General features: G+C 42.0%; 1 long non-coding RNA gene across 5 annotated transcripts in view; it reads left to right on the top strand.

The window, feature by feature from the left end:
* The first annotated feature begins 1,708 nt into the window (after positions 1-1,708).
* The window catches only part of LOC123253849, a 61,498-nt gene continuing 36,687 nt past the window's right edge, over positions 1,709-26,519 (top strand). For 3 of the 5 annotated variants that reach the window (XR_006506617.1, XR_006506619.1, XR_006506616.1), the window contains exons 1-10: positions 1,709-2,100; positions 4,278-4,418; positions 5,396-5,534; positions 6,337-6,479; positions 7,597-7,734; positions 8,686-8,826; positions 10,019-10,151; positions 10,945-11,079; positions 12,574-12,718; positions 13,580-13,726. This is a non-coding gene — a long non-coding RNA (uncharacterized LOC123253849). The remainder of the gene's footprint in view (positions 2,101-4,277; positions 4,419-5,395; positions 5,535-6,336; positions 6,480-7,596; positions 7,735-8,685; positions 8,827-10,018; positions 10,152-10,944; positions 11,080-12,573; positions 12,719-13,579; positions 13,727-26,519) is intronic. The other 2 variants (XR_006506620.1, XR_006506618.1) reach the window with 2 other exon arrangements.

The raw sequence follows: 26,519 nt of genomic DNA on the forward strand, positions 1-26,519 counted from the left end.
AGAACCTAATAACACAGGACCTGGGAGAGGCCTTAGAAGACAATGGCAGATAGACTGAGCTGGTGGGATCTAGGTAGGCAGAGGATGAGCACAGACAGTGAATCCTGGGAGTGGCCATTGGTAGGAAAATGTTAGGGTTCTGAAGGCTTTTAGGACAGATATACAATCTTGTATATTAATTTCCATATACTTTCTGCACCATGACAAAGTATTTTGTTTCTAAAACCTAGGCCCTAGGGGCAGCTAGGTGGCTCAGTGGATAGCGAGCCAGGCCTGGAGACAGGAGGTCCTGGGTTCAAATCTGGTCTCAGACAATTCCTAGCTGGGTGTTCCTGGGCAAGTCATTTAACCCCCCACTGCCTAACCCTTACTGCTCTTCTGCCTTAGACGCAATACTTGGTATTGATTCTAAGACAGTAGTTAAGGGTTTTTTCAAAAACAAAAACCAACAATTTGGGCCTGAAACAACACAGCCAAAAGGAAACTGGGGAAAACGCCGGGCCCCGTGTGGCTTAAAAATGGGCAGAGTAATTCTGTGCTGTGTCTTGATCTGGCAAGATAGCGATATTGCTATTATTATTGGTAATCAATGACAAATCTTAATGAAAAACAATTGGGGGTTAAGTATGGAGCAGCTAAGTGGTGAAGCGAATAAGGCACCATACTAGAAATTAGTAAGACTCTTCCCGAGTTCAAATTTGACCTCAAGATAAACTTTCTAGCTGTGTGACTATGGGCAAGTCATTTAGCCCTGTTTGCCCGAGTTCCTCATATATAAAATGAGCTGGAGAAGGAAAGAGCAAACTGCTCTAATGTCTTTGCCAAGAAATCCCCAAATGTGGTCATGAAGATCTGGGTGTGACTGAAGAGCGATGAAACGACACATAGGTTTTAAAAGGGACGCTAAGTTGTGCTTTTAAAATACTGTATTCAGGGGCAGCTGGGTAGCTCAGTGGATTGAGAGTCAGGAGGTCCTGGGTTCAAATCCGGCCTCAGACACTTCCCAGCTGTGTGACCCTGGGCAAGTCACTTGACCCCCATAGCCCAGCCCTTACCTCTCTTCCACCAAGGAGCCAATACACAGAAGTTAAGGGTTAAAATAAAATAAAATAAAATACTGTATTCAACTACAGTGTGTTAAAGCAGATATTATGAAATGAAAAGAAGCCTAGAATGTTGGCCCAGGGACGATTCTAGATGTCTGGGCTAGACATGCCTTTCAAAGGAAAATGTCGATAGTAGGAGAGAGCTCAGAATAGGGACTTTATGAGCTAGAGAGCAGTCCTGCCTCTGAAGGCTACAGAGAAAGCAGAGTATCAGAACTGGGAGAGCATTTAGATCAGAGCACTTGTGAGCTGAGAGAGGTGTTAGAATCCAGAATGCCTGTGCTTGGTGGGTCTTAAGAACCTGGAAAGCACGATTCAGAGGACCCGATGACACAGAAAGGGAGATGGTCAGAGCTGGAAGGACACATAGAACTAAGTATGTCAGAAGTAGGATGGGCAGCTAGGCGACACAGCAGATCTTCCTGAATTCAAGTCCAGCCTCAGACCCTGGGCAAGTCACTTTTTTTTTTTACCCTGGTTGCCTCAGTTTCCTCATCTAGAAAATGAGCTGGAGAAGGAAATGGAAAACTGTGTGAGTCTGGGCAAGTCACTTCACCCTAGTTACCTTGGTTTCTTCATCTGTTAAATGAGCTGGAGAAGGAAATGGCAAACCGCTCTTGTATCTCTGCCAAGAAAACCCCAAATGGGGTCACGGAGAGTCAGACAACAATGAGAGGAGTCCTAAAATAACAATAACTCATGAAATGAACCCTAGAATAGAGGACTTCTGATCCGTGCTGTAGTGGAAAGGATTTTGGTCTTTTGAATGCACCCAGTGGGTCCACAAGTAAAATGTAAAAGCAATGTGTGGAGATATAAACGTGCAACATTACTTTTCACATCATTTATTTCAGTGCGGTGGTGCAGCTCTGAATTAAAACTCAGGGACCGAATTAATAGCCAAAAGGGATTGGTGAAAAATGCAGTGCCTTATTTGGTTCCATAAAAGAAAAAAAAACGGCAAAAAAGTAATTCTACTCAGTGCCTTGCTCTGGTAAGCCTTCTGTTGATGTCACTGTTGTTGGCCATGAATGATGAGTCTTTGTGGAAACCAATGGGGGTTAAGTGCCAGCTATTTAAGAAGGGGCACCATTGCTGCTTTTCATAAAATATCGTACCGAGGAGACAACCGGATAGCCAATGGACATCTTAAATTCCACATGCCCCAAACTGAACTGATTGTCCTTCTTCCAGTAGAGGGCAACACCATTCTTCTCTCGGGCCCTTGGCATCAAACCGTAGGAATCATCCTGGACTCTTCCTTCTCACTTACCCTCCTCAGGATCCAATTTATTGGGAAGGACTATTATGAATTTCTCTTTCGCAGTCTCTCTCCAATATTCTTCCTTCTGCCACTGCCACCACCACTACCCTGGTGTAAGCCCTCAATCCCCTCAAGCCCTCATTGCAGTAATTTGATAGTTGCTCGGCCTGTACGCCAGCCATTCTCCATCAGGCACTAAGGTGATATTCCTAAAGCTAGGTCCCACCATGTCACTCCCCTGCTCGGTGAACTTCACTGGGTCCCCATCACCTCCAAGGTTGAACGTAAAATCCTCTTTGGCAACCAAAGTCCTTCGTGACCTCTCCTCTCCCTCCTACTGCCCTCACCCCCATCTCCCCAGCATTTTAAAAATAAAACCCTTACCTTCCCTGTCTTAGAATCCAAGGCAGGGGAGGGGCATGGGCTAGGGCACCTGGGGTTAAGTGACTTGCCCAGGGTCACATAGCTGGGAAGAGTCAGAAACCACATCTGAACCCAGGACCTCTGGCTGTCTCCTTGGAATGCTCCCCCCCCCCCCCCCCCTCTCTCCACCTCTTGGCTTTCCTGGGCTTCCTTTTAGTCCTAATTAAAATTCTTTCTTCTAGAGTAAGCCTTTCCCTGGCCTCTCTCTTAATTCCAGTGCCTTCCCTCACTTAATTATTTCCTGTTTATTCTGTATACAGTTGTTTGCATGTATATGTTTGCTTATTGTCTACTCCTTTAGATTGTAAACTCCTTGAGGGCAGGAAATGCTTTTGCCTCTTTTTGTATCTCCACTTAGCACTTCCTGGCATATAGTAGGCTCAGAAATGTTTAATGACTGACTGGCAATATGTAATGTAATAAAATAAATATTAAGAACTAGAAAAAAAATTCCTAGCGTGTCAGAGGAGATAAGACCTTAATGTCTGAGCTGGAGAGTACATTTTGTAGTCCAGACTATGGAATATTAAGAGGCGGGAGGGAGCCTAAAACAGAATTTTAGAACTAAAACTAAATTAGAACTGAAAGAGAATTTGACAGCAATGAGGGAAGTCCTGGCCTGGCTCTGAGTAGAATAGGAAGTGAACATAGAAGCTAGAATATCAGAACCGAGAGATAATTTACAGCGGTTCCCAAACTTTTTTGGCCTGACGCCCCCTTTCCAGAAAAAATATTCCTTAGCTCCCTGGAAGTTAATTTTTAAAAAATTTTAATAGCAATTAATAGGAAAGAGAAATGCACCCGTGGCCATCACCATCGCCCTGGATTGCTGTAGCACCCACCAGAGGGCAGTGGCGCCCACTTTGGGAATCACTGATAGAACATAACATGTGTGAGCTGGGAGCCATCCTGGAATCCAGAATGCCTAAAGCTGAATGGGGTTCTAGAATCTGGAATACCAGGGGTGGGCTGGGCTCTGAATCTTAGCACATACCTTCATACCAGCCTACTAATAGCCTTGGGGAAGGGAGGGAAGGAGAAAACTCAGAATTCTAAAATGTCTGAAAACAACGGTGAAAACCTTAATTTAAAATTAATCTTAATTTAAAAATTAAGTAATTTAATTTAAAATCTTAATTTAATCTCTTAATTTAAAAAGTAAGGAAGTAAAAAAGAACTTCCTTTCAGAGCCCCAGAGACTTTAGCACACGGAACGTCAGGCCCGAGTACAGAGGGGAATGCCAGAGCTAGAAAAGCACACAGGCCAGAGCAGGTCAGAAGCAGGAATGGCCTTAAAGTCCCAGAATGTCAGAGATGGTCCAGCCCTTAGAACATAGATCCCCGGGAAAGGGGAGGGGGGAGTATTTCGGTTGCAATGTGCTCAGTTGGTCATGGTGTTGGGAAGCATCAGTAAATGTATAAGCAGGGAGAAAAGGGACTCATGCCATGGTATACACCATTAATCTCCATATCATTTATTTCAGCTCTGTGGTGAAACTTTGAATTACAAACTCAGGTACTAAATGAATTCAGCCAAAGAGTGAAAGGGGGGAATGCTGCCTTCTAAGGCTCTAAAATATGGACTAATCAGGCAAAACAAGTTATGCCAAGCTGTGCCTTGTCTGGTAAGTCTGCAATTGAAATGACCATTATTGGATGATTTGTTAACATTGAAGTTAAGTGAAGTACACAGGTTTAACAAACAGCACCAAGTTCTTCTAAACACCGTGTTGCTAAGAAACGTGCAGTCAATTAAAATGAATATTAAGAAAGTCAAAAGGGGGCAGCTAGGTGGCTTAGTAGCCTGGAGATGGGAGGTCCTGGGTTCCAATGTTGTGGCCTCAGACTCTTCCTAGCTGGGTGACCCTGGGCAAGTCACTTCACCCCCATCACCTAGCCCTGACTGCTCTCCTGCTTTGGAACCAATATATAGTACTGAGTCTAAGACAGAATTTTTAAAAAAGGAAAAGGAAAACGCTATCAAAGGAAGATAAGATTCTACATGACGGATTGGGAGATGCTCTTCAAAGGGGAATGTTGGGGGTGGGAGGGAGCTTAGGATAGAGAGTCTGAGAGCTGGGGGGCAGTCCTGCCTCTGGATGGTGCTATCTCTTGGGAGCACCCAGAGAAGCCAGAGGATCAGAAAGGGGGGAGCATTCAGAACAGAGCATTTGTGAGCTCCAGAATGTCTGGGCTGGATTGGGACCCTACCTAGAACATTCAGGAAATGGGAGGGAGATGATGAGAGGCTGAGGGTACAAATGGCCAGAGTCTCAGGATCCTTAGCACCGAGGATGTGGGCTTTAAGAGCTGCACAGAGGGAATGTGAGACCCAGCAGGGCATGTGGAAGAAGGGAAATCAGAGCTAAAAATACAGAATATCGGAAGCAAGGAAGAACGGCCTGAAAATAACCGAGTGTCAGTGACAGAAAAGCCATTAGAATCTGCATCTTCTGCCTTAAGAAGAAATAATGCAACCAGGAATGTGTGGTTGGAGTGGGTTTTAATGTGTTCTGTGGGTCGCACCAATCAATTGAAAAACACTTAGAAAGCAATGTTATGGCAGGATGTGCATCATTAATTTCTATATCATTCATTTCAGCTCTGTGGTGAATCTTTACATTAAAACTCAGGTACTAATCCAATATAACTAACCGGGAAAGGGGGGAATGCTGCCTTCTATGGCTCTAAAATACGGACTAATCAGGCAAAACAAGTAATCCCAAGCCGTGCCTTGTCTGGTAAGTCCTTAACTGGAATGACTTCTTAGATAATAAAAGATCATAGTAATAAATAATAATACATTCGTTAATCAGATGTTTTGTTGAAAAAAAAATAAGGTTCAGTTCATAGCTTTTAAAAGGGGTGCCATATGCAGACGGCCTTTGAAATGCCGGTGTTGTTTCTGAGACACATACGCTGTCTTAAAAAAGAAACAGTGAAAAACGGAATTAAACAATCCCTGGGATGTGAGAAGTTGGTACGACCTCAGATCTTTGCTAGCCAGGCTGGGAGATGCTTTCCGAAGGGGAATGTTGGGGGTGGGAAGGAGCTTAGGATAGAGCATGCGTGAGCTGGGACATGTGTTAGAGTCTAGAACATATAATAAGCTGGATAGGACTCTAGAACCCAGAATAGCAGAGGCGGGCATTCAAGGGAGCCTGTAACTCAGAAGATGGGGGATGATGAGCGTCCGAGAAGACAAAATGCTAGAAAGAGGGGAACCTTAGCAAGCAGGCCATGAGGCCTCTGAGTAGTCTTGGAGAAGAGATGTCAGAGGCAGGAAGTCACTTTGAACAAGAGCTAACAGAGATACCACAAGTAGGAACGGCCTTAAAATCCCGCAGTGTCAGAGATGGGGCAGTCTTTAGGACACAAATCTTCTGACTTGCGAAAGGGCTTTAAAGTAAAGAAATCATAGCAGGAAAGTGTTTTTCTTATGTTTCAGTTCGTTAAGTTATTGGGAAGCACCAGTAAGTTTAAAAACAGAAAGTGAAATTCTGCCGGGACATGCGACATTCATTTCCATGTCATTCATTTCAGCTCTGGTGATCCTTTGAATTACAACTCACTCAGGTACAAATCCGAAATATCCAAAGAGGGAATGGAGGGAATTCAGTGCCTTCTCAGGCTCCATAAAGCGGAAAAAAACCGGGTAAAATAATTCCATGCAGTGCCTTGCTTTGGTAAGACTATTATTACTGCTATTGCTACTACGGGGACTGTTTCATGAAAGAAAAATAGGATGCTTAGTACATGTCATTTAAAAGGGACATTGCTGATCAGTTTAGCTCAGTATCTTGCTAAGTCCCAGGTTCTATGTAATATAATGAACATTCATCCACGAAAAAGAACCTTGGACATTAGAAAAGGTCGAGAGCTCAGCACAAAGAATAACAGCACTGGGAGAGTCCTTAGGACCTAGTATGCCCAGGTTGAGAGGAATCTTTCCACGTGAAATAAATGATAAATGTGGGGGGAAAGCTTAGAAAAGAAAAGCGAATTGGAAAGCTGGGCAGCCTCTGGATGGTGGAATAGGCAGTGGCCGTAGAAGCCAAGCTATCAGCTCGGGGAGAGTATTTAGAATATAGCCGTTCACTTCTGGGAGGTATCTTGGAACCCAGAGTGCTGGAGCTCAGTGGGACCTTATAACACAGAAAGTGGTAGATGGTCAGAGCCTGGGAACACAGATTGTTGTCAGAGCTCAGGGAGATGTCACGCTTCCAGTGGGAGGCCTGGGAGTACATACAGAAGACAGAAGAGCTATTCTGAACTAGGAGGTGTCTTAGAATCGAGAGTGGCTGAACAAGGTGAGGCCCCAAGCCTGAAATGTCAGAAGTGAGGGGTGGGGAGGGCATATCCAGAAAGTGGGAGATGGTTGGAATCTAAGAACACAAATTGCCAGAGCTCAGGGGACATTGGCACAGAAAAATGTCAGGCCCGTGAGCTGTAGAGAGAGCATAATGTTAGAACCTCCATCAGACACTCTGAACTAGACTTAGGAGAGACCAAGGTCTGGGAGCTGCTTACATCCTTTTCAGTAGGTGACGAGTAAGAGTGGCCTTGAAATAATACAGTGTCCTAGACAGGATGACCCTTGGAATACAGGGCCATCCAATATTTATTGCAAATAACCAACCAACATCTATTAAGCACCTACTATACCATTAGTGGCTAAAGTGATGTTGTTTGCTGTCCTCAGTGGCCAAAGGTATTGGGGAAGCACCAGGACATTTAAAAATAGTAAGAAAGGGAAATTCTGCCATGAAAATGTAATATTAATTTCCGCATCTTTTATTTCAGCTCTGTGGTGAATCTGAATTAAAACTCAGGTACTAAATGAATTCAGCCAAAGAGTGAAAGGGGGGAATGCTGCCTTCTAAGGCTCTAAAATATGGACTAATCAGGCAAAACAAGTTATCCCAAGCCGTGCCTTGTCTGGTAAGTATGTAGCCGAAATGACCATTATTGGATAATGAATGAGGTGTCTGTTGCCCTTATGTACATGGATTAGAAAAGCTAATCCAAGTATTTAAAATACTATGTTGCTAAGAAAGAAACACAATAGTAAATAATAAATAATAAAAGGAAGAAGAAGAAAGGAAAAGAAAACACCCCTAGGATATCCGAGGAAGATAGATTGGGAGATGCTCTTCGAAGGGGAATGTTGGGGTTGGGAGGGAGCTTAGGATAGAGAGTCTGAGAGCTGGGGGGCAGTCCTGCCTCTGGATGGTGCTATCTCTTGGGAGCACCCAGAGAAGCCAGAGGATCAGAAAGGGGGGAGCATTCAGAACAGAGCATTTGTGAGCTCCAGAATGTCTGGGCTGGATTGGGGCCCTACCTAGAACATTCAGGAAATGGGAGGGAGATGATGAGAGGCTGAGGATACAAATGGCCAGAGGCTAGGGGACCTAGAGAGGTAGAGAATGTGAGGCTTCGATGTTGCACAGAGGGAAAGTAAGAGCTCAGAGAGCACTCAAGAGAATTTCAGATTAAAATCACAGAATGTCAGAGTTTGGTAGCCCTTATAGTATAAACCAGGGGCTCCCAAACTTTTTTGGCCTCCCACCCCCTTTCCAGAAAAAATATTCCTTAGCCCCCTGGAAATGAATTTTTTAAAAATTTTCATAGCAATGAATAGGAAAGCTAAATGCACCCGTGGCCATCACCACTCCCCTGGATCTCTTGCAGCACCCACCAGGGGGCGGTGGCGCCCACTTTGGGAATCACTGGTGTAAACCTTCTGACCTGTGAAGGACTTTAGAGCAAAGAGTTTCATACTGGAAAAGAGCTCATTGGATTGAGGTAGTGGGAGAGATGAGATTGAAAAACGAGAAGAAAGTGAAATTTTGCTATGATATACATGATTAACTTCCATGTCATTCATTTCAGCTCTGGTGATCCTTTGAATTACAACTCACTCAGGTATTAAACCAATACAGCCAACAGCAAAAGAAAAAAAATGCAGTGCCTTCTCCGGCTCCATAAAAAGGAAACAAAACGGGTATTATTTCCATGCAGTGCCTTGATTTGGTAAGGCTCTCTTCCCGATATTGCTACTATCAGGACTGTTGATTGGGAAAAAATCAGGGATTTGATGTGTAGTATTTCAAAGGGGGATCACTAGTGTTTTCGCAGCATTGTCTTTCTAGTGAGTCCCATGTGCAGTGGAATCTGATAAAAAGCAAAGCCTGTGATATCAGAAATGTGTGGGGCCTCCAAGCAGAGAATGGCAGTGCTGGGAGGGTCTTCAGAACTTAGCAGATCTAGGCGGGGAGGTGTCTTCCAACACAAAATGTTAAATGTGGCTTAGAGAAGAATTCGAGAGCTGGGATGTCCCTGGGCTCCAAATGGTAGAACAAGCTGTGGCCACCAGATCTGGGAAAGTATTTAAAATGTAACTGTTCAGATCTGAGCGCTCTCTGAGAATCCAGAAAGCCCGAGCTGACTCTGATCAAGACTGATTCAAGGCAATTCCAAAGGAGCTATGACCAAAAATGCCCACCAAGAGAGAACTAAGGAACTCTGAGTGGAGATGGACACAGACTTTCCACTCTCTTTTTCTTGCCTTTTTTGGCAGCCTGGCTAATATGGAAAGATTTTGACGTGACTTTACATGTAGCATATGACTAGAAGGGGAATAGAAGAAAATTTGGAACTCAAAATTTTCCAATATGAATGTTAGAGGCAGCTAGGTGGCTCAGTGCATAGATAGTTGGGGGGACTCCCATTCAAGTCTGGCCTCAGACACTTCCTAACTGGAAGTCAGGCAAGTCACTGAACCCCATTTACCTAGGCCAGGGGTCGGCAAGGTATGGTTCTCGAGCCATATCTGGCACCACCTCCCAACCAGCCAGTCCGGGCAGAGCCCCAGGATGTGCCCCAGGGGGCCCTTCAGCCCCTGCCCCATATTCCAGCGCCTTCCGCCTCCATCCTCCTCCTTCCGCAGGCATTTATGGCTCTCACGGCCAAAAAGGTTGCCGACCGTTGACCTAGGCCTTGCCCTTCTGTCTTTGAGTTGTTAGCTAGGACAAAAAGTAAGAATTTAAATAAATACAGAATTTTTCAAAGAAATTATGTAGAAGCCACGTAATAACGCAGTGGGGAGATTGTGGTAACGTGCCCAGTGGGGGAAGGTCTCGGGAAGCACTGGAATGTTAAGAACAGCAAGAAAGTAAAATTCTGCTGTGATGTACAACATGCATTTTTGTGTCATTCATTCCAGCTCTGGTGATCCTTTGAATTACAACTCAGGTATTAAACCAATACAGCCAAAGAGGAAAAGGGTGCAGTGCCTTCTCTGGCTCCATAAATTAGGAAACAAAACGGGTATTATTTCCATGCAGTGCCTTGACTTGGTAAGAGCGCTCTTACTAATATTGCTACTATGGGGGCTGTCGAATGGGGGCAAAAAGAGATGTTTAGGATGTAGGATTTCCAAGGGGCATGATGGATTTTTTTTTCAATGATTAATTGCTAAGTCCCATGTGTACAACAAATGAGAAATAGTAAATGAACGTCACAAATGAAAAAGCCACCTTGGATATTAGAAAAGGGCAAGAGCTCAGAACGGAGAATGACAGTGCTGAGAGGACATCGAGGCAGGGAGGTGCCTCTCAATACAAAATGTGAAATGTGAAAGAGGCTCCGAATAGTAGGATAGGCAGTGACCGTAGGAGCCAGAATATCAGAACCGGGAAAGTATTAAAAACGTAACTGTTCAGATGTGGGAGGTACCTTTGAATCCAGCGGGATGGGGGCCTCGAATGTTAGAGGCGAGGGTTCGGAGGGGCCTTGCTCTTCAGAAAAGTGGGAAATGGTGGAATTTGAGAATGTAGACTGTCAGCGCTTAGGGGACTGTAGCACAGAGGAAGGGCAGGCCCGCAAGTGGCCTAGAGCTAGAGGGTACTTAGAACAAGCAATACTTTTGCTAAGTGAGCCATTAGAAGATATGATATCAGAAGCAGGAGTGATCTTACAATACAAGAATGCCAGGAGCAGAACCCAGACCTTCTGATTTGTGAGGGCCTTTAAAATAAAGAATATCGTATGGGGAAAAGAACTTCTTTTTTAAAAAATGTACTCGGCGGGGTAAGGTATGGGGAAGTATGGCATGCCATGCAACATTAATTTCTATATCATTCATTTCAGCTCTGTGGTGAACCTTTGAATTAAAACTCAGGTACTACTAATCCAATAAGAGGAAAGAGGGAATGCTGCCTTTTATGGCTCTAAAATAAGGAAAAATCAGGCAAAACAAGTAATGCCAAGTAGTGCCTTGTTCTGGTAAGAATGTCATTGATATTGTTGTCATTGGTAATGAATGAGGAGTCTTTGTCAAACAGCCGTTGAGAGCCTAATTTGTGTCAGGCACTGTGTTAAGGCCTTAGGATACAAAAAGAGTCAAAAAACAGTCCCTAGCATCAAAAAGCTTACCATCTGATAGGAGAGATGACAGGAAAACAAATCTATACAAAGCAAACCTTATACGGGATAAATAAGGAATAATGAACAGAGGGAAGGCACTAGAATGAAGAGGGGTTAAGGGATGGCTTCCTGTAGGAGGTGGGATTTGGGAGGGGGACTTAAAGGAAGCCAGGGAAGTTGGTAGTCTGAGCAGAGGAGGAAGATCATTCCAGGCATGGGGGAGAAGAGCCAGAGAACTGCCCGGAGCAACATTAGAGAGCTATATTAGAGGAGCATCTCATTTGTGGAACATCCAAGAAGCCAGAGTCATTAGTTCAGAGAGTATGCGTTAGGGAATAAGGATTCAGAAGGCTGGAAAGAAGAGCAGCTAGGTGTCTTAATGGGGAGAGAGCCCAGCCTGGAGAAGGTCCTAAGTTCCAATGCGGCATCAGACACTTCCTAGCTGAGTTACCCTAGACAAGTCACTTAACCCCAATTACCTCACCTTTACTGGTCTTCTTACTTAGAACTGATACCTAGTATTGATTCCAAGATTGAAATTGAGGGTTTAAAAAAAGACTGACAAAAAATATAGATTTTGAAGGGGATACCTGTTGGGCTTTTAAAATAACATATTACTAAGACCATGCAGTGTACTAAAATAAATATTAAGAAGCGAAAAAAAAATCCCTAAGGTGTCCGGCCAGGGTAGATTCTAGCTGTCTAGGCTGGAGGTGCCTTTCAAAGGAGAGTGTTAGAAGTGGGAGAGAGCTTAGAAAAGAGAATGCAAGAGCTAGAGGTCATCTTGTCTCTGAATGATATGAAATAGAGGGAGTCCACAGAGAAGCTAGAATATCAAAACTGAGAGAGAATTTGTGAACTGGGAGATGCGTTAGAATCCGGAATGTCTAAACTGGATGGGACCCTAGAACCTGGGATATCAGAGGTGCACCTTCAGGGGAGCCAGAAAATAGAAGATAGACAAGAAAATGGAGCCCGTGAACACAAAATGGCAGGGTATCTCCGCACAGAAATGTCATGCTTGGGAATAGACATGGGAGGATGTCTGAGATAGGAGGGTACTTAGAACAAGGGATTTCAGAGTTAGATGAGCCCTTAGACCAGTGGTTCCCAAACTTTTTTGGCCTGCCGCCCCCTTTCCAGAAAAAATATGACTTAGCACCCCCTGTCACATACCATCACCGCCCCCTTACGGTTATTCACCGCCCCCAAATGCCCCTGTGGCCATCACCGCTCTCTGGATCACTGCAGCACCCACCAGGGGGCGGTGGCACCCACTTTGGGAATCACTGGGTTAAGGTATGAAAGTGATGCCATGGCTTACAACATTAATTTCTGTTTCATTCATTTCAGCTCTGTGGTGATCCTTTGAATTAAAACTCAGGTACTAAATCAATTCAGCCAAAGACGGAAAGGGGGAAATGCAGTGCCTTCTCAGGCTCCATAAAAAGGAAACAAAACGGGTATTAAAATTATTTCCATGCAGCGCCTTGATTTGGTAAGATTGCCAGTACTGATATTACTACTAGGGGGAGTGTCTCATGAAAAAAATAAGGTGTTCAATACATAAGCTTTCAAAGGGACATACATCATTTGTGCTTTCATGTCATCGTGTTTCAGTCTCATGTGCAGTGGAACATAATCAAAATAAACGGGGCGGGGGGAAGCTTGCTATCAGAAATGTGTGGGGCCTCAGAACAAAGAATGGTGGTGCTGGGAGGTTCCCTTAGAATCCAGTAGGTCTAGGCCGGGAAGTGCCTTTCAACACAAAATGTTACATGTGGAAGAGAGCTTAGAATAGAGAATTGGAGAGTTCTAGACTTGGAATGGTAGAATGGGCAGGGGCCAGAGAAGCCAGACTCTCAGATCTGGGACAGCATTTAGAACATAGCTATTCAGATCTGGAAGATGTCTTAGAATACAGGATGGGACCCCAGAACCTGAAATATCAGAAGTGGGGAGACCGAAGGACCTTTACTAAGCAACCAAGAAAGCAGGAGATGGCCAGAACCTGAGAACACAGAATTGTTAGAATCCAGGCAACCTTAGCACTCCGAATGTCAGGCCTGAGAGCTGCAGAGAGGGGGGAACCTCTAGGATCTGTGGAAAAAGGAGAACCCTTAAAACACAGACTAGGGAGTAGCCTTAAAAGCACACAATGTCAGACATGTAATGTGGCTTTTATGACGCAGATATTTGGATCTGTGTGAGCTTTTGAAGGAACCGTATTGTAGCAGAAAGAAGTTTTTATATGCTCAGTGGATCTATGTATTGGGAAGTACAAGTAAAATTTTAAATGAACCAAAAATGTCATTTGTGGTATCATAGGCAAAATTAATTTTCATATAATTTATTTCAGCGCAGTGGTGCAGCTCTGTATTAAAAAAAACTCAGGGAACTGGGCCCAACATAGCCAAAGGGGATTGGTGAAAATGGAGTGCCTTATTTGGTTCCATAAAGAAAAAAAAACGGGCAAAAAAGTAATTGCAAGAAGTGCCTTGATCAGGTAAGACTGCGATTAATCTTACTAACACTGGTAATGAGTGTCAAGTCTTTGTCGTAATCGTAAGGTATTAAGTACATAGGTTTTCCAAGGGAAGCCATTTGTCTTTTTTTAATTACCGTGTTGCTGAAGCTTATATAATCTATGTGCATATATACATATCGAAGGTAATAAATATTAAGAAAGGAACAGAAACAATTCCCTAGGATGTCAGAGGAGGGTAGGGCCTTGCAGATCATAGACGCCTGGTCTGGGAAGTGTGTTTCAAAAGGAGAACTTAGAGGTGAGAAAGAGAGAGCCTAGAACAGAGAATCTGAGAGCCAGAGAACAGTCCTGTCTCTGAGTGGTACTCTGTACCGGGAGGCCACAGAGAAGCCAGAATCTCAGAACTGGAGAGCTTTTAGAACAGAGCATTTGTGAGCTGAGAGATGTGTCAGATTCCAGAAGGTGTGAGCCGGACGAGGCCCTAGGACCTGGAATAGCTAAAGTGGACATTCAGAGAATCTTGGAACAAAGGAAGTGAGAGCTGCTCAGGGCTGGTGGCCACAGATGGTCAGAGTCCAGGAGCCCTTAGCATAGAGAATAGGCACAGAGGGGAGCATGTCAGGATGTCCCGAGGGCATGTAGAAGAAGGGAAACCAGAGCCAGGAGCACAGAAGATGTCAAGAGTAAGAGCGAACTCTGAAGCCTAGGAAAAGTCAGTGATGGCCTAGATAGCCTTTTTAGAACATAAGGCTTCAGCCTTCCAAGGCATCTTCAGACCTGCAGTACTGTAGCTGGGTTGGAGAGTTTGCATTTTTTTTAATGTGCCCAGTGGGCCTAGTCATTGGGAAGCACAGGTTAATTTTTAAAAACAGTGACAAAATATATCAGAACCTAAAATGTCAGGAATAGAAGTCTTAAAAATCACAAAAGGCCAAAGCTGGCGGGAACCTTAGAACGTAGTTCTGAGCGATGGGGCACCTTATAACACACCAGATAGCTGGGAAGAAGGGTTTATTTTTGTCCTTGGTGGCCAAAGGTAGGAGGAAGAGACAAGTTGATTTAAAAAACAATTATCAAAGTTGATTTCTGTTATGAGATGGAATATTTATTTAAATATAATTTATATTAGGATAAAGGTAATACACTGAATTAAAACTGAGACCATGAAGCAAATACCAAAAAGGAATGATGAAAATACCCTTTCATGGCTTAAAAATAAAGGCACAGAAGTGGTTACATGCAATTTTTGATGGGGTAAGACTGTGATCGAAATGACTACTTTTGATAATGAATGGGAAATATTTATTGATTTCCATACTGTGTTAAGTACAATGTACTTAAAGCTGAAAAAAAAAACAACATGCTTTTAAATAATCCCATTTCCAAGACATACACACTGCAGTAAGAGAAAAGTAAATTCAAAAATGAGAACAAAATCTAAATTTGAGAGGAGGATGGTGATCTAAAACATGGATTGTCAGAGCTGGCAGGGTCATCACGGCATAAATTACCTTCTCTGGGAGGTGTCATTCAAGGGAAATTGTTGGAGGGGAAGACATTAGGCGACAGAATCTTAGAGCTGCTTAAGCAGATGTGGGAGTGGCAAATGAAGCTAGGATAGATATCGTAAGTGGTATAAAGACAATTCAAGCCAACTGAGGCATTACGGTCTGACATCTTTAAGGTGGAAAGGTGAGCCTCAGAACTCAGATTGTCGTGGCCCACAGGACCACGATAAACAGACCACTGGACTAGGGAGTAACCAAGAAGGCATCAAAATGTCTCATCTGGGAGGTGCTTTAAATCTTTTGTTTTGGGAACCATGTCAGGGACTAGAGAGGCCACAGAATAGAGAACGACAGCACTGAGCTTTGCCTCTAGAGATCTCAATGTAATTTTTGAGAAGATGAGTTTTTTGGTGACCTCAGAACCCCAAGGTATGGACAGAGACAGCTTGACGCATAACCTACTAACAAAGGATATTTGTGATTTGAAATGCAATGTTTATTTCCGAGATAACTTGTATCAGGCTAGCGATAATTGCCAAAATCCAAATTTAGCTCCCAGACTGCAAAGCCAAAGGGGTAGTTTTAAAATCTTGGAGCCTTATGTGACTCCAAGAAAGAAAAATCCCCTACAAGGAAAGTGAGAGGACCCGGATGGAATAATAATGATAATACGACTAAAAAAAAGCGGGGGAGCATTGATTTGATTAAACGCAGTTCCTTAATTACTTAAGACTGCTATTGGTAATGAAGAGAGAGTACATGCTGACCACAGTGACTTGTAGAATGCCATGTATTTAAAAGAGACAACCCTGGTGCTTTTCAGCCATTATATTACTCAGATATCATATTTGCAGTATGAAAAAATAAAAATAAATACATGAAAAAAACTGGAGTTTTATAGCAGGCGGGTCATAGAACATAGAATGTCAGGACTGTTAAGGTTCCTGGTACATAGAATGTCAGAACTGGAAAGTGCCTTTCAAGAGAGAATAGTGGGGCAGCGAGGTAGCACCGAAGATAGAAAGCCAGGCCTAGAGTCAGGAAGAGTTGGGGCCAAATCTTGCCTCAGATTTATCTTTTCTGTGTGACCTTGGACAAATCACTTGACTCCAAATTGCCTAGCCATTGCCACTCTTCTGTCTTAGAACTGCTAGTAAGACAAAAGGTAAGGGTTTCAAACACAGAGAAAAGGGAGGAGACAGAGAAGTGGATTTCAGAAACAGGAAGGCAGTCCGAAGCTTGAGTATCACAAATGGGAGTGGACATTGAAGACAGACTATCACACCAGGGGGGACATAGAATATAAAATTACTGAACCTGAAAGAAATGTACAATACAGATTGCCAGATCTCAGTGGGGCCCAAGAACATGCATTTTGAGAGGTAGGGGGGAATTTAGAAGAAAGGAAGTGGAAGAGGCCTCAAGCCATTTGACAGCCAGTCAATGGGGCCTACATTTCTGCTGTCAGCATAAAAACAAGATTTTCAGACCTGGAGGGTGTCTAAGAGCTCTCAGTGGAATCCTTGAGAAGATCAGTTTTTTTAATGTCCTCGGGGGACCAAAAAATAGAGAGAGACAGGGTCATTGGAATTCCAGGAAGAGCTTGGAAGACATTTAAAATCTAGACTGCCAGATCTGGATGAGCCCTGGAACCTCTAATACAAGAGGTAGGAGAGACTTTAGAAAAGAAAAAGTTGGGAATGGACAGAGCCTTAGAAGAGAAAATAATCTGAGCCAGTGGAACCTTCCTAAGTAGACTTGGGGACCTGAGATTAGCCACAGAGAATGGAATGTGAGAGCTGGGAGATCAAATCCGAATAATGCATGGAATGTTGGATTTCTGGCTTGGAACTGTTCTTAAAGAACAGAGCAAGGAGGTTCTTTCAAACCTAGATTTTCAGAGCTGAAAGGAGTCTTAGACTACTCAATCACATCCTTGAGAACATGACTAATTTTATGTTCTTCAATCAACATGGAGGCAGAGGGAGAAATGGGATGATTGAAACCCTCATATGGAATTATTTTTGTGGCTTGAAATGCTACTTTTATTTCCATATCATTTCTATCCAGAGAGCAGTGATTGAGTTGAAACTCAGGTTCTGAACAATCGAGCCAAAGGTATAAATTCATAACCCAGTACCTTTATATGGCTCTAAGAAAGAAAAATAATCCCCAGGTCAAGCAATTCTTCTGAGTGCACTAATCAAGTTAGATGAACAAACTAAAAGAGGGCATCAGTTGGATTCCTTTGAGTTTCCTGATTTGCTTAAGATGGCTAACGGCCATCTTTATTGCCTACAATCGCTTTTGAAGACAGTGCTTTTGAAAAGGGGGGCACATAGAAAGCGGAATGTCTGACCTCAAGGGGAGTGAAATTAGAGAGCTTAAGAGAGACCATAGAAGTTGGATTTTCAGAGGCAATGTGGGTACTAGAACTCTCAAAGTCTTCCTTGAGGATATGTTTATTATTTTATTGATTTATTTTTTTATTCTCAACTGGCCCATGGAGAGGGACAGGTTAATAGAAATTCCAGTGAGATCCTGGAAGAAATTTAGAAACTAGACTGTAGTATCTGCATGAGGCCTAGAACCATGAATATGAGAAGAAGGCTTTTTGAAGACAGAAAGTTGGAGATGGACAGTTTCAGGGAACTAAAATAACTCAAGCCAAGGGGGTCTTAGAACATAGACTGAGACCTGAGGGAAGACATAGATAAGAGAATGTGAGAGGCAATAAGGGAGGGAGGGAATGAAAGAGAGGGATATAGAACAAGAGATAACATGTCAGGAGAGCACATAGAGGGTTACATTTTGGATTTAGAGTTGGGAAGTGCCATAGAATCTAGATTTTCAGAGCTGAAAGGGACCTTGGAACACTCAGGAACATCTATGAGAACATGGCTCATTTTGTGTGTTCAGGTCCACAAGGCAATAAGGAGACAGATTAGTTAATTGAAATCCTACTAAGAAATGATATTGAAATGCTCGAAATGCTACCATTATTTGCACACAGTTCCACATGTCAGGAATGTAGTGACTGTCTGAACTAAACCTGGGCCACCAGACCCCACAGCCAAACATAGAAGTTTGTCTTCAAAGACCTTATGTCTCTAAGAAATAAAACCAACTCCCCTATAGGTTGAGTGATTTCTTGTAGTGCCCTAATCAGGTGGAGCTTCGAATGATATTCTTGCTATTGGGAATGGAACCAGAGTGTGAACTCAGTTCCAGAAGGTCTTAAATAAGGAATTTCATTTGTGCCGCCACTTTTTGACCTCTGAGCAGTGAGTAAGTACCAAACCAGTGAGTGGAGAGAATATCATAAGAAGGTCTGCTCTTAGAAGATGATGCGTCAGAGCTTTGAGGGCCCTTTTGCGCATAGAATGGCTGGACTTGGGAGTGCCATTCATGGGAGAATTTTCCAGGTAGAAGAAAACTAAGACTACAGAATATTGAAGTTGGGAGGGCAGAGCTACACAAATATATATTTTTTAAGCCTTTCAAAATGGTCATCAATTTGATTCCTTAAGACTACCTTTGGTAACAACTAGGGAGTATTTATTTCCCACAATAACTTGGAAGAAGAGTGCATTTTAAAAGAAGCATACAGAATGTTGACTTATCGGATCTTGCATGGTTCTGAAATGAGAGAAGTAAGGAGGTTGCTAGGACCTTCATAGACATAGTTGATAGACTTTTCAGAGACAGTATGGGGCATAGACTCTCCACTTCATCCTTGGGGAAGTTACTTTATGTTCTCAGGGCATGGAGAAAAGTTAATTCCTGGTAACAAAGGACATTTGTGGCTTGAAACGCTACCTTCGTTTCCACATATTTTATATCAGGAGAGTGGAGATTGTCTGAATTAAAACTCAACTCCCGAATCTCAAAGCAAAAGGTGTAAGTTTATCGACTACCCTCTATACTTCGAAGTGCTAAAACAATCCCTTCATAAGTGATTGTTTGTAGTGCCCCGTTCATGGAAGATAATTATCGATATTTATTTCTGTTACTGGGAGCCAACAGAGTATACTGACTCGTTACCGTAAGGTATTGATTATAAAGCATTTAAAAGAGAGATCATTTGTAGGGTCACTTTGCAACTAAGACCTATGGGCAGTGCAAGGAGAGAAAACTAAACAAACTAATAAATGTATAGAATAGTGTAGAAAACTTCTCCAATAGAAAATGTGTCAGAACTATGAGAGTCCTTAGCACAAAGAAAGTTTGGCCTGGGAGATGCCATTCAACGGAGACTATTCCAGGCCGAAGAGAAATTAAAGTATAGAATGTTAAAGCTTAGGACAGAACTAGATGGTTTAGTACTAGAAAAAACAAACAAAAAAAGGTAATCCATTTCATCCATTGAAGATCTTTATTACTCAATACTGCTATTAGTAACAAATTGGGAATATATATTGACTACAGTAAACTTTGGCGAACACCGAATTTCAGTGGGAGCACACAGAACGTTAGGGTCTTTTGTAAGAAGGGTTGGAAATTTCAGAAGTAAGAGTGGGCAATAGAACTTGGATTTTCAGAGCCAGGATGGGCCTTAGAAATCTCAATGTTATCCTTGATAAGATGGGTTTTTTAATGTTCTCAGCTTGCCGAGGACTAAAGAGAGACAGATTAACTGAAACTCCATTAAGATTATGGAAGAAATTTAGAATCTAGACTGCAGGATCTGGATGAGCCCTATAAAATGGAATATGATAGGTGGTGGGGGGAAGCATTAGAAGATTGAAAGAAATAACTGGACAAAAATATTCTTGAATCATTAAGGTATCAGATTGTAGACTATAGAACAAGAGAGTGCCTATAGAGGAGAAAATGTGAGAACGGGAGGCCTTCTAAAACAAGGAATATTATATAGCCCATAGAATGCTGAAGCTCTGGTTTGGAACTTTTCCAAAAGGACAGAGCTGAGGGGGCAACTGGGTAGCTCAGTGGATTGAGAGCCAGGCCTAGAGACGGGAGGTCCTAGGTTCAAATCTGACCTCAGATACTTCCCAGCTGTGTGACCCTGGGCAAGTCACTTGACCCCTGTTGCCTAGCCTTTACCGCTTTTCTGCCTCAGAACCAATACACAGTATTGACTCCAAGACAGAAGGTGAGGGTTTAAAAAAAAATAAAAAAATAAAAGGACAGAGCTAGGAGGTGTGATAGAACTTAGATCTTCAGAGCAGAAAAGAGCCTTAGAACTTTTGAAATGCTACCTTTAATTTTCATATAATTTATATCAGAGGGAGTAATAACTGTCCGAGTTAAAACTCAGATCCCAAACCACAAAGTCTAAGCTATAAATTTATCATCAAGTACCTCATATGGCTCAAAAAAAATCCCATGAGTGTAACTGATCAGGTCAGGCTTTTCTTAATATTCCTGTTATGCAGAATGGATCAAAAAATATTTACCTCACTACCATAATGTAAAGCATGGAAAGAGACAAAATAACGAAAACCTTAGGAGGATATGATCCTCTTGGCCTGAAATGCTACCATCGTTTCCATTTAATATCTATCTAGAATGTAGTGAATGTCAGAATTGAAATTCAGGTATCAGACCACACAGCCAAACAAAGCAGTTTATCACTGAGGGAGGGCCTTCCGTATCTCTAAAAAGTAAAGGGAAGACAAGCGATTCCCTGATCAGGTTGAACTTCTAATGATATTCCTGATATTGGGAATGGATCCAGAATATTTACTGCCTACTGTAACATTTGAAGTCTAAAACATTTCAGAGAGAGGCTTATTGGTGCTGTCAATTTATGACAAAGACCTATAGGCAGTGCAATAAGAGATAAATAAACCATAGAATATCATAGGAAGGTCTGCTCTGAGAAGATAATATGTCAGAATTTTGATGATCCTTAGCACATAGAGAGTCTGTACTGGGAGGTGCTATTCATTGGAAAAGTTTCCAGGTAAAAGAGAGCTTAGAGTATAGATTATTAGAACCGAGAAGGCAAAAATACAAAATGAAAAACACAAAATGACGCTCATCAATTTCATTGTATGCCTATCATTCTTCAGTATTGCTATTGGCAATGATCAGGGTGTATATATTGCCCACAATAAATTCCGAAGTATATCGCCCTTTAAAAGGAGCACATAGAATGATGGATGTCTGACGTAGGAGGTGTCTGAAATTACAAAGGCAAGTTAGAGTTTCACAGCCAGTATGGGGCCTGGAAATCTCAGTGCCACTTGTGAGAAGATGAGTATTTTTACGTTTTCAGAAGGCCAAGGAATAGAGAGACAAAAGAATGAAAATTCCATTATGGTCCTGGAAGAAATTTAAGAGCCTAGAGGACCTCAGAACCTGGAATATGAGAGAGTTAGGAAAAAGTGGGAGGACAGAGCCAAAGAATAATAACATTCTCAGCCAATGGCACTATGGTCTTGGGGGACCTGAGAGTAGCCATAGAGAAGAAAGTGTAAATGCTGGGAAAGTACCTAGAACAACGAGTGTCAGAACAGGAGATATGGAAGAATGTTGAATTTCTGAAATGGAATTGTTCTTAAAGAACAGATCTAGGAGATGCTATAGAACCTAGACGTGAAGAGCTGGAAGGGGACTTGGAATACTCAAAGAACATAGATTATTTTATGTTCTTCGATTGACAAGACATAGAAACAGATTAAAATCTTGGTAAGAAATTGTATTTGTGACTTGAAATGGTACTTTTATTCCCATATAATATACAACAGGATAGTGGTGGGAGTCTGAATTAAAACTCAGGTCCTAAACAACATAGCCACAGGCTTAAGTTTATATAATCCAGTACTTTATATGTTCTGAGAAATAAAAACAATCTCCCACAACAAGTGATTCCTTGTAGTCCATACACTAGGTGGGTTAAAACCACCCCCAAACAAGTGATCATAAATTTGATTAAAGTTTCTTGATTACTTAAGACTGCTAATGACTGTTGGCAATGACAATGACATCAGCAACATAGAATGCTGGATAGCTGATCTCTGAGGGCATTGAAATTAAAGCGGGATGCTAGAACTTGGATTTTCAGAGGCAGTATAAACCATAGAATTCTAAATGTCATCCTTGAGAACATAGGTTTCATTTTTATTTTTTATTGTCAGCCAGCAGATGGATAGAGACAGGGAGGTTAATAGAAATTCCAGCAAGATCTTGGAAAAAACTTAGAATTGGTGAGATCTGACTGACCTCTAGAACCTAGAATATAAGAGGGGAAAAGGATTTTCAAAGACAGAAAGGGGGGAGATAGACAATGTCAGGGAACTAAAATAGGTTGAGCCAGTGGGATCTTAGAACATAGACTATGGGCCCTAAGAGAATGTGAGAGAATTGAGGGCATAGTAGAGAGATGGAAACAAGGGAGAATAAGAGATGTCATACAGACGATCATATTAGAATGCTTAATTTGGGGTTTTAATCTAGGAGATTCTGTAGAATCTAGATTTTCAGAACTAGATGGGGCCTGAAAATGATCAATGGCATCTTTGAGAACATGCTATATTCTCAGGTTGACGAGATAATTGAAATCTTAGTAAGAAATTATAGATGTGGCTGGAAATGCTACCATTATTTCCAGGTAATATACAGCAGGAATGTGGTGATTGTCTGAATTGAAATTCAGGTACCAGACCAATGTATGAGTTTATTATCATTTTATGTCTCTAAGAAGTAAAAACAATCCCCTGACAAAACAAAAGATTCCTTATGGTGCCCTGATCAGTTTGGACTTCATATGATATTCCCGTTAAACTGTTATCGAATGTTCTTCCTATTATAATGATATTCCTAGAAATGGATTGAGAATGTGGACTCAGTTCCATAAGGTTTTAAGTATAAGGGATTTCAAAGAGAGGCCTTTTGTGCTGTCACTTTATAACTGAGATCTTTGGGCAGTGCAATAAGAGAAAAATACCCAAACCAATAAACAGAAAATCGTGGGAGGGCTAACCTGCTCTTAGAAGATAATGTGTCAGAGTTTTGAGGGTCTTTAACATATAGAATGTCTGGACTGCTAGATATGCCATTCATGGAAGAATTTTCCAGGTAGAAGAGAGCTTAGAGTACAGGATATTAGAGCTGGGAGGACAGAACTGTACTGTGTTAGTAAAAAATAAAAATGGGCATCAATTTGAGTCCTTGCAGATCCTCGATTACTTTAAACTGTTATCGTTAACCAGTAGAAGCTATTTATTGTCCAAAATAACTCTTGAAGAGTGGCTTTAAAAAGGAGCACCTAGAATGCACAAGGCATTTCAAAGAGAGCCCTTTTCTACTGTCACTTTGTAACTAAGACCCACGGACAAAATATCAATGCAATGCATTGATAGAATACCATTGGAAGTTTTGCCTTTAGAAGGCAGTATGTCAAGAGTTTTGAGGATCCTCAGCACAGAGAAAGTCATGACTGGGTGGTGCCATTTATGGGAGAATTTTCCATCTAGAAGAGACCTTCGAGGACAGAATGTAAGAGGTAGAAGGGCAGAAAGGGACCATATTTAAAAAAAATCAAAAACACAAAAAGAAAGTCATCAATTTTATTGCATTCAGATTCATAACTATTCAATACTGCTATTGGTAATGACTATGGAGTACTTCTTCCCTACAATAAATACACAGTACAGTGCCTTTAAAAGGGAGCTTTATTGAATGCCGATTGTCTGATATAATGGCATGGGTCCAAAATTACAAAGGAAGAAAGAGATCTAGAACTTAGATTTTCAAGATAACGTGGACCCGAGAAATCTCAGTGTCACCCTTGAAAAGATGGGGGTAGGGTTGGCCCTAGAAGACCAAGGAATAGAGAGGGACAGGTTAATTGAAATTCCAGTGAGATCCTGGAAGAAATAAAATACCGACTTCAGTACCTGGATCAGCCCCAGAACCTGGAATATCAGCGGAAGGAAGGATTTTTGAAGAGAGAAATTAGGAGTTGGACAGAACCAGAAAACAAAAATAGTTTGAGTTATGGGACCTTCATACATGTACTATGAGACCTGAGTAGACAGATAGAAGAATGTGAGAGATGGAATGTGGGATTGTAGGGGCTAGGGTTGTTCCCTAGGAAAAAAAAAAAGGTATTGTATCAGGAGGGCATTTCGAATGTTGAATTTCTGCTTTGGAAAAGTTTGAAATAAACAGAGATAGATGTGATAGAACCTAGATTGATTTTTTAAAGCGAAATGGGTAGAATTCTCAGTGGCATCCTTGAGAACATGGCATAGTTTATGTTCCCGGGGCATAAAAGAATAGAAAGAGATGACTTAATTGAAACCCTAGTCATAGAGATATTTGTAGCTGGAAAAGCTACCTTGATTTCCATATTATTTATATTAGGAGAGTGATCATTAAATTTAAACTCTGGTCCTGAAAAACCCAGCCAAAGGCATAAACTTCTCATCGAATCCCTTATATGGCCCCAAGAAATGAAAACAATGCCCCAAGACAGGTGATTCTTTGTAGAGTGCTGATCTGGCTCCACTGCTATGGATGTTTCTATTATTCAGAATGGATGGAGAATATTTACTTGTTCCTATATGATTTTAAGTACAAGATATTTCCAAAAGAGACTCTGTGCTGTCACTTTATGACTGACCAAAGTGCAGTACAATAAGAGAAAATAAGCGAATAAATGTATAAAATATCATAGCAGGGGCTATCCTTAGAACAGAGTGCCCAAGCTAGAAGGGTCTTTGGCACAAAAAGAGTTTTGACTGGGAGGTCCCATTCAAAGAGAACTTTTCTAGGTAGATTGATGTTTAGAGCATTAGCTATTGGGGGGGAGCAGAATTGTACAATATGGAAATAGAAAGTAAAAGGTCTTTTTTATTTGAGATTGCTACTGGCAATGACTAGGGAGCATAGAGAATATTGAATATATGATGTAGAAGAGTCTGAAGTTAGAGAGGGAAGAGGTGCAATACAATATAACCAAGAATTTCTGAGCTTGGTGGGGGAGCCTTAGATTTGTCAATGGCATGCTTGAGAGCATGGATTATTTTATCTTCTCGGGGGAACCTAAGCATGGAGAGAGAGAGAGAGGTTAATAGAAACCCTCGTTTATGGGACAGCTGGGTAGCTCAGTGGATCGAGACGGGAGGTCCTAGGTTCCAATCTGGCCTCAGACACTTCCCAGCTGTGTGACCCTGGGCAAGTCACTTGACCCCCATTGCCCACCCTTACCACTCTTCTATCTCAGAACCAATACACAGAAGTTAAGGGTTTAAAAAAAAAGAAACCCTCGTTTAAAAAAAAGGGTATCTGTAGCTTGACAGGCCACATTTCCCCCCATATAANGGCAAGTCACTTGACCCCCATTGCCCACCCTTACCACTCTTCTATCTCAGAACCAATACACAGAAGTTAAGGGTTTAAAAAAAAAGAAACCCTCGTTTAAAAAAAAGGGTATCTGTAGCTTGACAGGCCACATTTCCCCCCATATAATTTATACTAGAGAGTGGTGATCGTCCAAATTAAAACTTAGGTCCTGAGCCACACGCCAAAGGTACAAGTTTATAATCAAGTACCTTATATAGGTCTGAGAAATAAAAACAATGTTAGACTATGTTATCTGAGGGCAGACATAGATAAGAGAATGTGAGAGCTGGGTTAGGGGTAGAGGTAGAGGGGAAGCGGGGAGCCATATCAGGAAAATGTTAAATTTCTCAATTAAAACTCAGTTCCCAAACCCCAGAGCTCAAGATGTAAATCACTAATTGAATACTTTCTATACCTCCAAGAAATAAAAGCAATACCCCAAGAGACAAGCGATAGCTGAAAACTAAGTCTTCTTAATTTTCTACTCTTCGGATGATATTCCCGTTATTCAAGATGAAAGGCAAGAATTCATTACCAGAAGGTTTTAAGTACAAGGAATTTCAAAGAGTAACCATTTGTGCTGTCACTTTACAACAAAGACCCATGACCAGCACCGTAAAAGAAAAAATATACAAACCAATAAATGGCTAGAACATCATAGGAGAATTTGCCCTTGGGACATACAGTGTCGGACCTCTGAGGGTCCTTGGCACTTAGAGAGGCTCGTTTGGGAGGCACCATTCAAAGCAGAATATTCCAAGGAGAAGGGAGCTCAGAATACAGGCTATTGGAGGTAGGAAAGGAAAGGAAGCACAGAGGATGCTGGATGTCTGGTCTCCCAGGGGAATGAAATTATGGCGAGAGAAGTTCGATTTTCCGAGGCAGTCTGGGTAATAGAACTTTCAATGTCATCCTTGAGATCACAGGGGTTGATGCTGTTATCAGCTAGCCAAGGATTCGAGAGGGACAGGTTAAATGAAATTCTAGTG

The sequence above is a fragment of the Gracilinanus agilis genome, chromosome X, assembly GCF_016433145.1.
Source record: "Gracilinanus agilis isolate LMUSP501 chromosome X, AgileGrace, whole genome shotgun sequence".
Lineage (NCBI taxonomy): Eukaryota > Metazoa > Chordata > Mammalia > Didelphimorphia > Didelphidae > Gracilinanus > Gracilinanus agilis.